Genomic DNA, 7,037 nt, shown 5'->3' with positions numbered 1-7,037 from the left:
GTGGAGACCGAGTTCGAGTCCCGGCATGTACCACTGACTTTTCGGAGCTATGGTCTTTTTTATTTTGAGCAATTTAAAATAATAAGCCATTAATATAAAATATACCTTTATTTTATATTAATGGCTTATTTATCGAGAGGAAACCTGCATGCCTAAAAGTTCTCCATAACGTTCTCGAAGTCTTCCGATCCGCACTTGGCCAGCGTGGTAGACTACGGCCTAAACCCTTCTCATTCTGAGAGGCGACCCATGCCCTGTAGTGATAATTGTTAAATTAATTAATTATTTTTTTAATTTTGATGTTGTAAAGAGTTGTTGATGATGATGATGCATATTTTCAAATTCAAATTCAAAATTCATTTATTTCAAGTAGGCCTAGGGGTAATATAAGCACTTTTGATACGTCAAGTCTGTCTGTTTGTAGTGACTCTACCACCGGTTCGGAAGGCAGATTCTACCGAGAAAAAGCCGGCAAGAAACTCAGCAGTTGCTCTTTTCCAATATCAACAATTTACATTTTAAAAATCATTTTTCTATCTTGTGAGAGATGAAATCGGAGCCGGATGCTTCCAAGCAACCTTGTCATTAAGAAATTCATCAATGATATACAAGTATAATAACCTCACTGTAATAAATGTGTTTTAACACATTCTTTAAACTTATGCATTGGTAGGTCCAAAATTACCTTAGGCATCATATTATAAAAGCGTATACTCAATCCCACAAATGAGAATTTGCGCTTTATACAAACAAACTTAAGTTGCAGAAGTAGGACAGAGAAGGTTAAAGTGCCTATATAACTAATCAGATTTTGTCAAACCTACGCGGATAAGATATCTCATTTTAATTATATTTGGCCCTTTATTTTGTCAGTTATAGATCATCATCATAATCAAGCAAGCAAGCAAAGTACGTTTATAGGTTTATGAAAGTTTGATAAGGCGTGCCTATGCCTGAGAGGTCTCCATAATGTTGAGAACATTATGGAGACCTCTCAGGCATGTTAAGCCAAGTGACATTTGATCGCATAAACCGCACCTACATGTTTAGCGAAAAGCTAGAGGTAATTTCCGGGGATCGAATACGGTCCAACCAAAAGTGAAGCCGAAGTGCTAACCTCTAGGCTATCAACACTTACGATTATGATGTAAAATAACATTATTCGAACGTGTATCTCTGTCTCTCTCGCCATATTATTGGACAAACGTAGATGAGAAATTAAAAAAAAAAACATTCAATTAGAAATATATTTTAATTTATGAATTGCGGAACTTTATTTATTTATTTTATTTATTTGTTTTATTTATTTTATAAATATAACCTAAAATAAACTTAGAACGTAGAAATTAGAAAAGGCTCAGGATATTTGTGCTTATAGCGGCTATGCATAAAACATGATCGATGAATACATGGCATCAATACAAATAAATATTATCTGAATCAAAATGTTATAAAGAGTCAAGCATCCGAAATATAGATTATCGAAATAGTATTTTGTTTAATTTTAGTTAAGCTAGTATTCACGTACTTGAAAACCTGTCATTTTTCATAGGGTTTTTTTCTCATAGAATAAGTACTTATTTGTATTCAACGACTTCAAATCGATGTTTTGTATTGATGTCAGCTGTTGTTTAATAAGAAATTTATGCTTGGCCGCTATTTAAAAAAATGACTATAGTGAGTAATAGTAAATGACTGACAATAGGTAAGCCTTTACCGACACTGTACGTAAACACTGTAAAATAAATATTAAAAAAAAATGTTCTGTTGTTAGAACCTTTTGCTACCACACTTGTAATATATATTTTTAAATAAACTACATGGCTGTATACCTATGATTTTGTTGTAATAATCAGCAGTATTTAAAGTAATCCTTACTAATAAGAGAAAATGTGTTTGTTTGTTTGGCCTTCCTCTACGCCCTAACGGCTTATTGGCATAGTTAGTCGTAAGGACGGCATTTGTAAAAAAACATAATAAGCGCGGACGAAGAACGCGGGCATGAGTTAGTAAACCATATTAAGTATTCCACCAATCCGCACTCGGCCAGCGTGGTGGACTACTGCCTTAACTCCTCATTGTGGGAGGAGACCCGTGCCCTGTAGTTGGACGCCGGTGATGTGATAATGATGATGATGGTGATTCACTGATTGATGATGATATATCGCATACTGCGACAAAGGCCCGCAGGTATGGAAAGCGTACGAAACTTGCTCAGCTAATGAAATTGTAAATAACATTAGCAGTAAAGTCGACTCTGTCAATAACATGCTGAAATTTGCAAGAACGGACCGGTGTGGTTTACTAAACGTTACGTTTTTTGCGTCATTACATCTAACTAGCTGGATGTCCGGACACACTGATAACGAGTGGAGTGAACACCTTTTGGAGTAGAGACTTTGGGACCGTGGGGTCCGGAGGCAAGAGCCCTTTTCAAAGAATTATCGAAAAGGTTTATCGAGTCTACCGGTGATCCTAGAGCGGGCAGTTACCTTGGCCAACGAATTAGTTTGGCCATCCAAAGGGGCAATGCTGCCAGCATCTTAGGAACTGTGCCTCGCTGCGGTGGTTTCGAGGACGTTTTAGATTTTATTTAGTTTTAAATAGTTTATTTTAGGTTATGTTATATTTTAAAAAGCAAGAAATAAATATTGTAGATAAATATCATTTATATATCTATAAATATTATTATTTATATATCCATTAATAATATTTTCCACACTTATAATGCGGTGACAGCCAAGTGATTAGGGCTTCAGATTGTCTTCTGGAGGGTTTAGATAGATCCTTAGCACCCACCTCATACTTTCTGGAGTTATCTGTTTTAAATTTAAAGCCATTAAAATCATGCGTCCTGCGAGCGACCAATCATGGAACTTGCTTAACGGGCGCTTCTGGTGATTGGTCGTGCACTGGGCGCAAGTTGAACGCCGCAGTTTTGTCATGCCTTTACTATCGTCGTGTGTCTAAAGCGCGTTTCCGCCTTCCCAGTTGGTTTGCGGCGTTTCATTTGCTTAGGTATTTTCTGTGGGTACATAGGAACTACTTGATAGGAGATCACTTAATTTACTAGACAAACATTCCCATACAATCTAAGAAAAATAATTTATTTATATACGTGTAAATGACAATAGAAATAATACTTCGCAGGTTTTAGAGGTACATCTGAGACTTAAAAAACCTAATAGTTTTTGAGTAAACCACTGCGATAGTTGTTAATGAAAAAAATCGGCCAGCATCTCATCACATGCTCAATTAAAATCACGTGACTCCTGACAGTTTATTAGGTAGGCACGCGTCGCGTAGCGTAGGTACTATGCGCGTGTCGGTCTTTTATCTTCAGTAGGGTTGTCATAAGTAAATTGGATGGATGTTTAGAAATCGTTTGTATGGAAAAATAAATATGCTTCTTTTGATTGAATATTTTTACAGGGAATCCTTATGAAATATACTTATGCATCCTTCATATCATTATCGTTTCGTAATTCGGTTACACGTTGTATATACTAAATATCTCATGTGAAAATAGAAACTTAAGTATATAGTAGACAACATGCCATGCACAGCGAGGTCGTCAGCGGTAAAAATAAAAGTGTGACGTCGTAAACGGGAAGGCAACGTTTATCGCATTGTTTAAATGTTTCAAACCCAGAGTATCAGCTATGAATGTAACAAATACTTAGCATTAAAATCTGTTTCATTGTTTTTGCATCAGGCGCGAACAGACAAACATTATGTATGTTTATCTGCTAAATAGATAAAAAGTATAATCAGCTTCTACGCGGCCTCGTATCGGAGAAACAAATCATTTGGCAGCACGCCTTTATTGGTAGGGTTTTATATGGTAAATAGTTATGGTCGAAGCCATTAACCAGAGTAGACCAGAGAAAATTTCAAATTGCTTCTGCCGGGATCGAACCCGGGACCACCACTTATAGGATTAAAGCGTTCACCACTGCACCAAATAAGTCAACAAATAACAATCGTTTTCCTGTCTGAATATTAAAATCATACGTCCCATTGTATTTATTAAATAAAACATGAATTAGGTACTTACAGAATTGCATCTTGTTTTTATGCTTTGGACTTTAATCTTTGTTAGTTTTTGCCCATACTAATTTTATCTTAGTTCCTTTAGGTATATGAACACAAGGTCCGATGTGAATAAAACAATTGTTGTAAATTCACCTGTGTGCATCCGACCGTGATTTTTAAAAGTTTTCGAAGCAATTCACACAAAAATTAAATCATCACTAAAAATTTAAATAACCAGTGGCGTTGATATTGTCTAAATTAAAATATTCATATCCAACGTTTTCAAGTGGACGGCGAATTAGCGTGACACCAGATAAATCATCGTTATCATTATCATCATTTCAACCGATTGACGTCCACTGCTGGACATAGGTCCTCTTGTAAGGAGTTCCCAATTCCACGGTTCAAATCCAGCAGCTACCTGCGACGCGCTTAATGTCATCTGTCCACCTCGTTGGGGATCGACCAACGCTGCGCTTACCAGTTCGGGGCTGCCATTCCAGCACCTTGGGACCCCAACGTCTATCTTTTCATCACTGGCACTGGCATCGACTCTCCGAGCTATATGCACCAATATTTGCAATGTATATAGCCGGGTTAAATTTGATGAAAAATATTGCCGTCACACTGCTTGCGAGATGCGCTGAAACTTTTACCTGTTGCACGTTTCAAACCAGTGTTATTTGATGGGCTTTTGGATAGATTTTAATCATATCAATGACTACCTAAATGGAAAATTGTTCTAATTGTAGACATTGATGAATTCATTTTATTTTTTAAGTGTTAATTTTTTATTTTATCTGTTATTTTCTTTTCCTTTTTTCTTTGTTTTTACTTTCAATTTATATAAATGTGACTTGTTATTTAATGTGAAAAATTGATATAATGATTACCGAAAAATTTTTGCACACCAATCTTGGCAGGATATGTGACAAGAAAAATTAAATTACACCTATGTAAACATGTTGCATGTACGATATTCAAGCTAAATAAAATTTGACTGATTGATTGATAAAGTGCGATAATAACAGCTGTAGCTTACGCCGCGTTAACTTAAAACAATTTGACTAAATCGACGTTTCGTATTTCCCTGTTATTCAAAATCCAAAACTGAGGCGATTCAATTATTTTTGGCATGAAAATTTTAAGAAAAATGACGTCTAAAAAGAATTGTATAAGTAATAATAATTGTGTGTGTGTGTGTTTGCGTGTGTGTGTTTGTGTTTGTGTGTGTGAGCGTGTGCGTGTGCGTGTGTGTGTGTGGTGTGTTTGTGTGTGCGTGCGTGTATTATTGAGTGTGTGAGTAATATGTAGGTAAAATGTGAATTTTTCAGAAAGGTCATTTTAGTGTTTCCGATTAATTTATAATAGATTTAAATTATTTTAGCTTTTTGAAAAAGAGGAGGAGGAGGAGGATTAGAGGAGTTATCCAAGGAGTATCATATCTATGTATAAGAAGGTGTAATTCCAAATTCCAGATTCCAGATCGCAGACGTATTTATCTTTGTCATTAGCGAGCCAGGAGATAGATCGTGTTTGGGTGTATTTATTGGGATAGACACTATGTTTTTAACCGCCTTGCTTTAAAATGGAGGTGGATGTCGATTCGGATGTTCCTTTTAATTATGTTCAGGTCTAACTCCATCATTTATAGATGGATTTTCAAAATTATGTTTTGTTCGAAGCGAATAGATCTGATGATGAGTGTCTGAGACAGACAACAAAACTCTTATAAAAATTATAGCAAATCAACTGCGATTGCTGATATCGCATTACCTATGCGATATCAGCGATATCAGCAATTAACTATTAAACAAAATCAAAATTCATTTATTTCAAATATAAGCACTTTTGAAACGTCAGTTCAGTATGTTTGTAGTTTCTTCTACCGAGAAGAAGCCGGCAAGAAACTCAGCAGTTGCTCTTTTCCAACATCAAATATTAACTTTTTACATTTTAACAATTATTTTTCTGTCTTGTGAGAGATCTATGATCATCTTTTAATTATGTATTGTATACAAAATCACACAACATAAAATCACGCTGACGCTTGTACCTTCGAAAAGGTTACGCAGTATACAGTATATCCAGATGAACCCTGATTTTCCTCATTAAGTTAGGAGTAATACTTTGATGCATATTTTTTCAAAGTAATAAATAATAAATATAAATACTATAACTAAATAATAATACTACGACAATACACACGTCGCCGCCATCTAGCCCCAAAGTCAGTGGCGTGCAAAGAGGGTATGCACAGGGTGTGCAGATGACATAAAATAAGGAAATTCTCCAGTAAAAGGTATAAAAACTTTAGGGTAGGGTTTTTATAACTCTACAATGCCTATGTTTTTTATAACCCGTACTGGAGATTGTTTAATTTTATATCATCTACCCGCTTACATACCCTGTATGCACGCCACTGCCCAAAGTATAGCTTGTGTTATGGGTACTAAGAAAGCTGATGAATATAATACTTACTTAAAATATACAGATCAACATCCAGACACTGAAAAACATTCATGTTCATCACACAAACATTTTTCTAGTTGTGGGAGTCGAACCCACAGCCTTGGACGCAGAAAGCAGGGTGGCTGCCCACTGCGCCTACCGGCTGTCAAAACATAGTATTCAAGCTAGATTTATACACAAATTTATTTATTTTTTAGTTGGTATAAAACTAATTTCTGAAGTCGGTTTTTTTTGTTAAAAACATCTTGTAAGATTAGAAGTTTGTTTCTGCAGAGGTTTATTTTGAGCATTCTTTTTACAGCTAAGTTATTTTTAACTATGCGGTCAATTCACAAACAGTATGGTTCCCTCACACAAATCCATGCGATGAATCTTCGATTCGTACACGCCTGCGAACCAGCAGACTTGGAGGTAGGTGCATAAGAAGTTATCATACTAACAGCCGCACAAACATTATTTGTTTAGTAACATATCAAAACTAAGCTAAGTTTGAAAAACTCAGGACGTGTACAAAGACAGGACATGACGAT

This window comes from Pararge aegeria, chromosome 11 (assembly GCF_905163445.1).
Source record: "Pararge aegeria chromosome 11, ilParAegt1.1, whole genome shotgun sequence".
Classification (NCBI taxonomy): domain Eukaryota; kingdom Metazoa; phylum Arthropoda; class Insecta; order Lepidoptera; family Nymphalidae; genus Pararge; species Pararge aegeria.
The sequence above is the reverse complement of the archived record's forward strand: the minus strand, read 5'-3'. Positions refer to the sequence as shown.